This window comes from Tamandua tetradactyla, chromosome 18 (genome assembly GCF_023851605.1).
Source record: "Tamandua tetradactyla isolate mTamTet1 chromosome 18, mTamTet1.pri, whole genome shotgun sequence".
Lineage (NCBI taxonomy): Eukaryota > Metazoa > Chordata > Mammalia > Pilosa > Myrmecophagidae > Tamandua > Tamandua tetradactyla.
Genome location: NC_135344.1, coordinates 40,907,090 through 40,914,018, shown reverse-complemented (window position 1 = coordinate 40,914,018; position 6,929 = coordinate 40,907,090). Strand labels below are relative to the sequence as shown.

Here is a 6,929-nt window from a genome sequence, read left to right as displayed (position 1 = left end):
GTTAACCCCTTTGAAGGATGTTTGGCCCATTATGCCTCACTAGTAAGAGGCAAGTCAAGATGCTTGAGCAGGGAGAGTTCAATGGTTCAGCTTGCCTTTACTGTGGAAAAAAAAAAAGGGAGGGGTTGGACCATGATTTTGGGGCTTCTGATGCCACTTGCTTCCTTTTAGGGTGCCGAGCAAAAGGGATTTAAGAGACTAACAACTGCTTTTACATCTTATTGTGAATCCCCAGAATTTCACAAGAAAAAGGAAATAACCTAATTAAACATTAGATTTTAAATGGTATCAAGGAGGAAAAGCTAGTGTGAAGAGGGTATGTTTGACGAATATTTGAGGAGGGCTCTACTTTTGCCAGAGGTGTGAATTGGGATCTTGGTTTTGTCACAGTCCTTTAATTTTTTTTAATTGAATAAGACAATGTTTCTAAAAACATTTGTGAACAGCAAAGATATGTACTTGTGACACAGTAGTAGGACTTGCATTTGCGAGACATTAAAATATCACTTGTCACCTCTAACACCATAAATTGTCAATCTCAGACTTAGACACAAACAGAATTCATAGCCATATTTTAAAAATCAAGTTTTATTTTTGTTATAAAAGTAATGCCTGCTTATTATAGAAAGTTTACTATATAAAAAAAACAGAGAAAAGTCAGGCTTCTATCACTCAAAGCTAACACATTCGATGTTTTTCTCTTCAGAGATTTCCTGTGAAAATATGTGGTTTGTTTGTTTTATATTGTTGTGATATTTTATGTAATTCTCAATTCTGACTTTTCTATTTAACACTGTAACATAAGGATGTTCTCATGTTATTTTAACCTTCTAGAGGCATCATTTAAGTGGTTTCATAAAATTCCAACCATTGAATATGTCTTAGTCGGCTTACAATTTTTATAAGAAGTATAGCAGGTTTGTCATTTTTGCCATCATCGCTTGCTCTCATGTTAGAGTATTTTCATTTGTTCTTACATTGTGGGGCATCTTACCTGCCAGGCCTAAAACTCAGAATAAGGTGGGTAATTGTGGGAAGGGTACAGAAAAGAAGGCTCAGTACAAACACTTTTGCCCTTGTTATCTTCATAGTACAGAATATATCTTCTTAAATGGAATTACCTAGATTAAGGGTCAATGAACTCTGTAAAGGGCCAGATAGTAAATACTTTAGCCTTTGCAGCCCACATGGTCTCAGTTGCCACTATTTGCCACTGCTATTGGAGCATAAAAGCAGTCTTACACATTATGTCGATAAATGGGTGTGGCTGTATTCCAATAAAACTTTATTTACAAAAATAAGAGTTGGGCTGAATTTGGCCTTAAGGCAGTAATGTGCTGACCCTGTTCTAGATTATGGTTTTGGTTATTTGTCTTTTTTTCTTTTTGCATGGGCAAGCACCAGGAACCGAACCCGTGTCACAGGCATGGGAGGTGAGAACTCTGCCTGCTGAACCATCGTGGTGGGCCCTGTCTACATCATTTTGATTATACTATATAGGTCTTAAATGTGGATTTCAAGCTAGATAGATGTGTCATTTAAAGGAATAACTAAGGTAAGTTCCCTAGAGTGACTCTCTTATTAGGTACTCTGAAGAGAGAAGTGTAATGTACATGTAGGAGCAATCTTCATTTATTTATTCATTCTTTGTAACTAATATATACATAGCACTCTTTATATGCCAGATAATATATTTACAGCATTTAAAACTATCTCCATTAAGCTTTGTGTCATTTGTCTAGTGTTGTCAGATTGCTTATCTCCACTCTTCCATTCCTTGAAAATCTCCCTCCTCTGCTTCAAAACTTCCGTGTACTTATTTTCTTCTCTTTTCCCCAAACTTAGGTTGTTAGGAGAGGATAATGGGTCATATACACCAGCTGTAGTAAAATAAGTGTCAAGCGGTAGCATGTTTTCCCTTTAGCTGAGAGATTTGGAACATACTTTGATCTATCATTTTCACCTGCAAAATGGGGGCAATTATTAGCTGAACGTGCTTTAAAGCTCACTGTAAATCAGAGTCATCTTGGAGACTTCAAAAATCTCTCTATTAAACTGGAACCTTTAGGACCATAACGTGGGTATCTATGCTATGAGCTCACTTGTTAGAGTCTCCTGAAGTTAGCCTAGCGGCTCCCAACCTGGGCTGCACATTGTAATCACCTGAGAAGCTTTACAAATACCAGTACCCGAATCACACCTGCAGAGATTCTCATTTCATTGGTCTGGGATGTCATCAGGCGCTTTTCAAATCCCCCAGGTGATTCTAACTGTGCTGCTGCCGAGCATAATCTGAAGCTGGTCCACTGACCAGTGTTTGTAAACGGGATTGGAAGAACTTGAGGAATCTTTTTTCCTTGCCACTAAAAGTCTGTAATTTTACATTAACTCAACAAAATATGGTATACTGTGGCATTTAAATCTGTGGCTTACAATGGTTTCCAAAGTCATGTTCAAGTTATTTTATGGGTCTAAGTTTTCCCAAATGATTTTGAGAATGTTGTCTGTCTTCTCAGGGTTTTAGGAATTGGCTTTGAAAATTATTTGGAGCCTAATAAAATCCATGATTTGATTCAAGGCCTTCCTGTGAAATCAAAATGTAAATGTAGCATATCAGATAAATAGGAAAAAATATATAGTTTTTTTTAAACATAACATAAAAACACGTACATTCTTGCCATATGATCATTCCATTCTTGGTATATAATCAATAACTCAATATCATCACATAGTTGTATATGATAACTATGGTTTTTGAATACCTCAAGTAATGCCTAGAAATCATATTGGTGAGCAGAGTCTGTTGTTGATTCTTCAAACTGGGATTCAGTGAGAAGACCTAGGTTTGTGCATTTGAAGCTGGAAGGTTTAAAGATCAATAAGTCAAAAATCCAATTTATATCTTGCATTGGTGTTATAGAGACACCATATTCTGTACTGAATAAAATGCAATCCCTGCCTTTGAGTAATTTGTATCCTACTGGATGATAAAACTTCAACATGAAAGGTAAGGTAATGAATGCCAAGTGCCAACTAGTATACAAATTCAGCAAGGCTAATCTGTGGACAGGTGGCAATTATAGATAGTAAGTACAACAATGCTTCTCAAAGTGTGGACTGCAGGCCACTTCCTTCAGAACCCCTGGAATGTGTGTTAAGAATGCACATCCCTGGGACATCATCCAGGTCTACTTAATCAGTCTCTTTGGAGTGGGGCCTGGGAATCTGCCCTTTAAACAGGGTCTCCAAGAGTTTGTTATACACAAAATTTGAGCACCATTGATGCAGTAGGAACGATATAAGCTAGTTCTTATATGGTGGACTGGAGCTATGCAATAATAGTAAACACTTTTTTGAATACCAGACACTGTTTCTAATGTTGTACATGTATTGCCTTATTTACCCCCCCCCCTCAACAAACCTATGAGGTATGAACAATATTATCCCAAATGACAGATTTGACAGATTGGGAAACTGAGACACGGGGAACTTAAGCAGCTTGCCCTGGGTCACACAGCTAGTGGGGAGCAGAGTCAAGATCTGGAACCAAACAGTCTGACTCCAGACCCTGTTCTCTTAACCACTTGTTCTCTACGCAAGAAGGGAGAACACATTAATTCTGACAAACTCATTAATTCATAGAAGCACATGTATGGATCACACACACACACACACACACATATATATAAAATTTATAGTTGACCTGGAAGGTAGGTGTTTTCCATGCATTGTTGTTAAATGCAGGAGAGAATTATGATCCAGTCTCTAGGCACACAAGAGAGTTCATCTGATCCTAGGGTGCCACTAAGGAATGGAGGAAACATCATAGAGGTTGTAGTTCAGATCCTGCAATGGGGAAAGCTGTCCAGGGCTGCAGATACAGAAGGTCTGCCACCAAGCGTTCTGAGTCTGAGGAATTCTTAAGAATTCAGATTACCGAGAGACTGCTGCTGCCCTAATGGAAGAGGTGAAATGAACAGGCTTCTGCAGCCAAGAAAAATGAAAGCCAACAGGAGCTATGACTAGCTTTGATACAATGTTATAGTGGAATCAAGAAGGTGGACTTCCACTCAAACACCAAATCCTGGCACAGTTTAGTTAGACACCCCTCCCCTCTCTCTTTTGAGTATAGAGTCTGGTAAATTTATGGTAAAGAAAATTAATTTTTCCTGCAGAGGGCAAGAGTAAATAGTTGAAAGTATTTTTCACCTGAACAAATGTATTCTTTGGGGAATCCTGGTGTCATGAGGAGAAACAAGGAAGGGCTGGTACAGGCACGACAAAAGCAGAATTTTGAAGAATGTAGGCATGGCACAGCTGTAGCTAGTGGCAGAAGAGGTGCCGCGACTGAGCCAGGCTAGATTGGCATGGCTTTTTCCCGGTGCTGTGCAAATGCACAAAAGGGGTGAGGCAGAGCCAACCAGCCTTGACAGTGTAGCCGGCATATTAAAACCTCCTTTCACTCATTGGTTTGCAAAGCCCCTCTTTCTTGGACGTGACAATTGGGCCTCTCATATAAACCCTCTGTACACTGAGGAAAACGCTGTCTTAAAATCCAAGTGAAAGACAAAAGCACATTAAAACCAAAATTAGATAATTAAAACAACATTAGGCATTTCTGCTTACTTGGTTTTATCTAATTAAGACTACAGACAGGTACTATCTGTAGCCATATGCTGTGGATGCTTCATTTTAGGACCTAATGTCAACAAGCTATTTGTTGAAAACAACTCTGAATCTATGAATTCCATACATCTCGACTTTTTGTATAGATTTGAAGTAACTTATGGAAAGGATGGCTTGTGTTGCGTGTGGACACAAGTGAGACAACTCGACCACCCATTGTCCACCTTTCAAGGCACCTGGGGCTATGCTTTCATCTTCTGTGCATGCAGAACAGGTGGGAAGACTCCGATAAGCTTCAGTTATCTAATTTTATCTCAGGGTATGCCCTAAGAGCTTCTTTCTTGAGTTTTCTGATTATGGATATTTATGATGAATACTATGACTTGTTTTGGTCACAACGCATTTTAATAATTTCATCAAATAATTTGAAAGTTCTGTAAGATTAAGTCATATAATCTATATAAATATAAATATGTAATTTAAGTACTGGTTATATAAAAACTAAAAGTGTTAAGTCTTATGTGTCCTTTTGTTTTTAGGTTGGTTTATAGTTTTTAATTTTCTAGATTATATTTACAGTACATTAACTAAATTCTTTTGGTGCCTGCAGCCCATACTGCAAGCCCACCACCGATTTGAGCCACAGCTATGCAGGATGGTTTTGGTAAAGTCAGATTTCCACTGACATGCATAGCCTAATCTGCCTTCTGTTTTGGGGAATGTTAAAGGCTCTGGAGTCTACTTGGATGCAGAGAGTCAATCCACCCAAGGAGGGAGGGGTGAAGGTGGATCAGTGCTCCAGCTTCCCCACATGGGACGTTTAGTCCTGGAAGTATATTATGTGCTTCTTTCTCATGGATCCCAGGGACCCCCAGGGCCTTCAGCAGTGACCTTGATGATGCACCATTCTATTGGCTCCTCTTTCTTTCTTGTTTCACCCTCCCCTGCTCACTCACACCCACCTCTCACCCAGCATTACCCCCTGTATAAAGTGCCTACACCCAAGTACTTTTCTCAGGTTCTGCATTTAAAGGGATTTTTATGTAGGCTCTGTGTTCGTTTTAAATTTCTTTCCACTATAGGTCAATGAAATTGTCTTTTGTCTAAATTGGATTTTCATGTCTGTTGATCCTTTTCTCTAGCTCCCCACTTGCTCTTGTTCGATGTCAAATTTGTTTCTTTTTGCTGCTGTAACCAGGTTTCACAAACTTAGTGGTTTAAAACAACAGAGTTGTGTAGGTCAGAAGTCCAACACTGGTCTTACTGAGCTAAAATCTAGGTGCCAGGAGGTCTGCACACCTCCTGAGGACTTTGAGGAAGATCTATCCCCTCGCCTTTTGCAGCTTATGAAAGCTGTCTACCTTCTTCAGAAATCCTAACTAACTTTCATTCAGAAATTCAAGAAGTCAGCCCCTATCGCCATCTTCAAAGCCAGCAGCACAGCACCGCGCGGCACCGCGCGGCATCACATTGGACTGCATCGCACCGCACAGCACCGCGCAGTACCGCGCAGCACCGCACAGCATCACATCGGACTGCATCGGACTGCGTCGCACCGCACAGCATCGCACAGCACCTCTGCACCTCCCCACATCTCTCTCTGTCCCTCTCTGTCCCTCTGACATGACTGCCTCCCTCTTATAAAGACCCTTATGATTACATTGACCACACCTGAATAATCCAGTCCACTCTTCCCCATTTGAAGATCCTTAACTTAATCACACCTGCCACGCCCCTGTTACCAGGTAAGGTAACACAGTCCCAGGTTCTAGGAATTATGACGTGGACGTGTTTAGCAGCTATGCGAGCATCATTCTGCTCATCACACCGAGGTGCTGAAAGTTTTATTTTTTATAACAATTTTTATTTCTGAAATTTCTCAACTTGTGAATCTGCAATTGCCAAAATGCCCTCTATGGTAGTCTTAGGGATGCCTTAATTCTTTGCAACATATTCAGCAAAGAGCCTGTCACTGGTTGTGGAGAAAGTGCTCACCTTGTGTAAAGGGCAGCCCAGCTCTGTGCCTTGATGCTGGTCCTGCGAGGTTGTCAGCATTCGGCTCTATAATCTGTAGAATTGGGAATGGTTAAAATTCACTTCCTTTGGAGTGAAACTCAACATTATTATTAGGGTCCCATGGAAAGGTGCTCTCTGTGGACAGAGAAGTTGAGGCTATGATGGTAAAGAGCCCCAGCCAGCATCCTCCCTCGTAGCTGCTTCCCAGGGGGTTTCTGATTAAATACTTTGTATCCACAACACTTGTACTTAACTGGTAGGATGGAGTGGGGTGGGGTTTGGGATCT

The 6,929-nt window shown here is 40.3% G+C and overlaps 1 long non-coding RNA gene across 2 annotated transcripts; it reads right to left on the bottom strand.

Moving 5' to 3' along the window:
- Positions 1-618: 618 nt before the first annotated feature.
- LOC143662615 (uncharacterized) lies at positions 619-6,411 on the bottom strand. Of its 2 annotated transcripts, XR_013165472.1 has the most exons (4): positions 6,298-6,411; positions 3,704-3,804; positions 2,201-2,584; positions 619-994 (listed from the first exon to the last, which is right to left on the bottom strand). It is a non-coding gene; the product is annotated as an uncharacterized LOC143662615 (long non-coding RNA). The 2 variants fall into 2 exon arrangements; XR_013165470.1 differs by lacking the exon at positions 619-994 and having other exon boundaries at positions 1,889-2,584; positions 6,298-6,410.
- Positions 6,412-6,929: the final 518 nt, after the last annotated feature.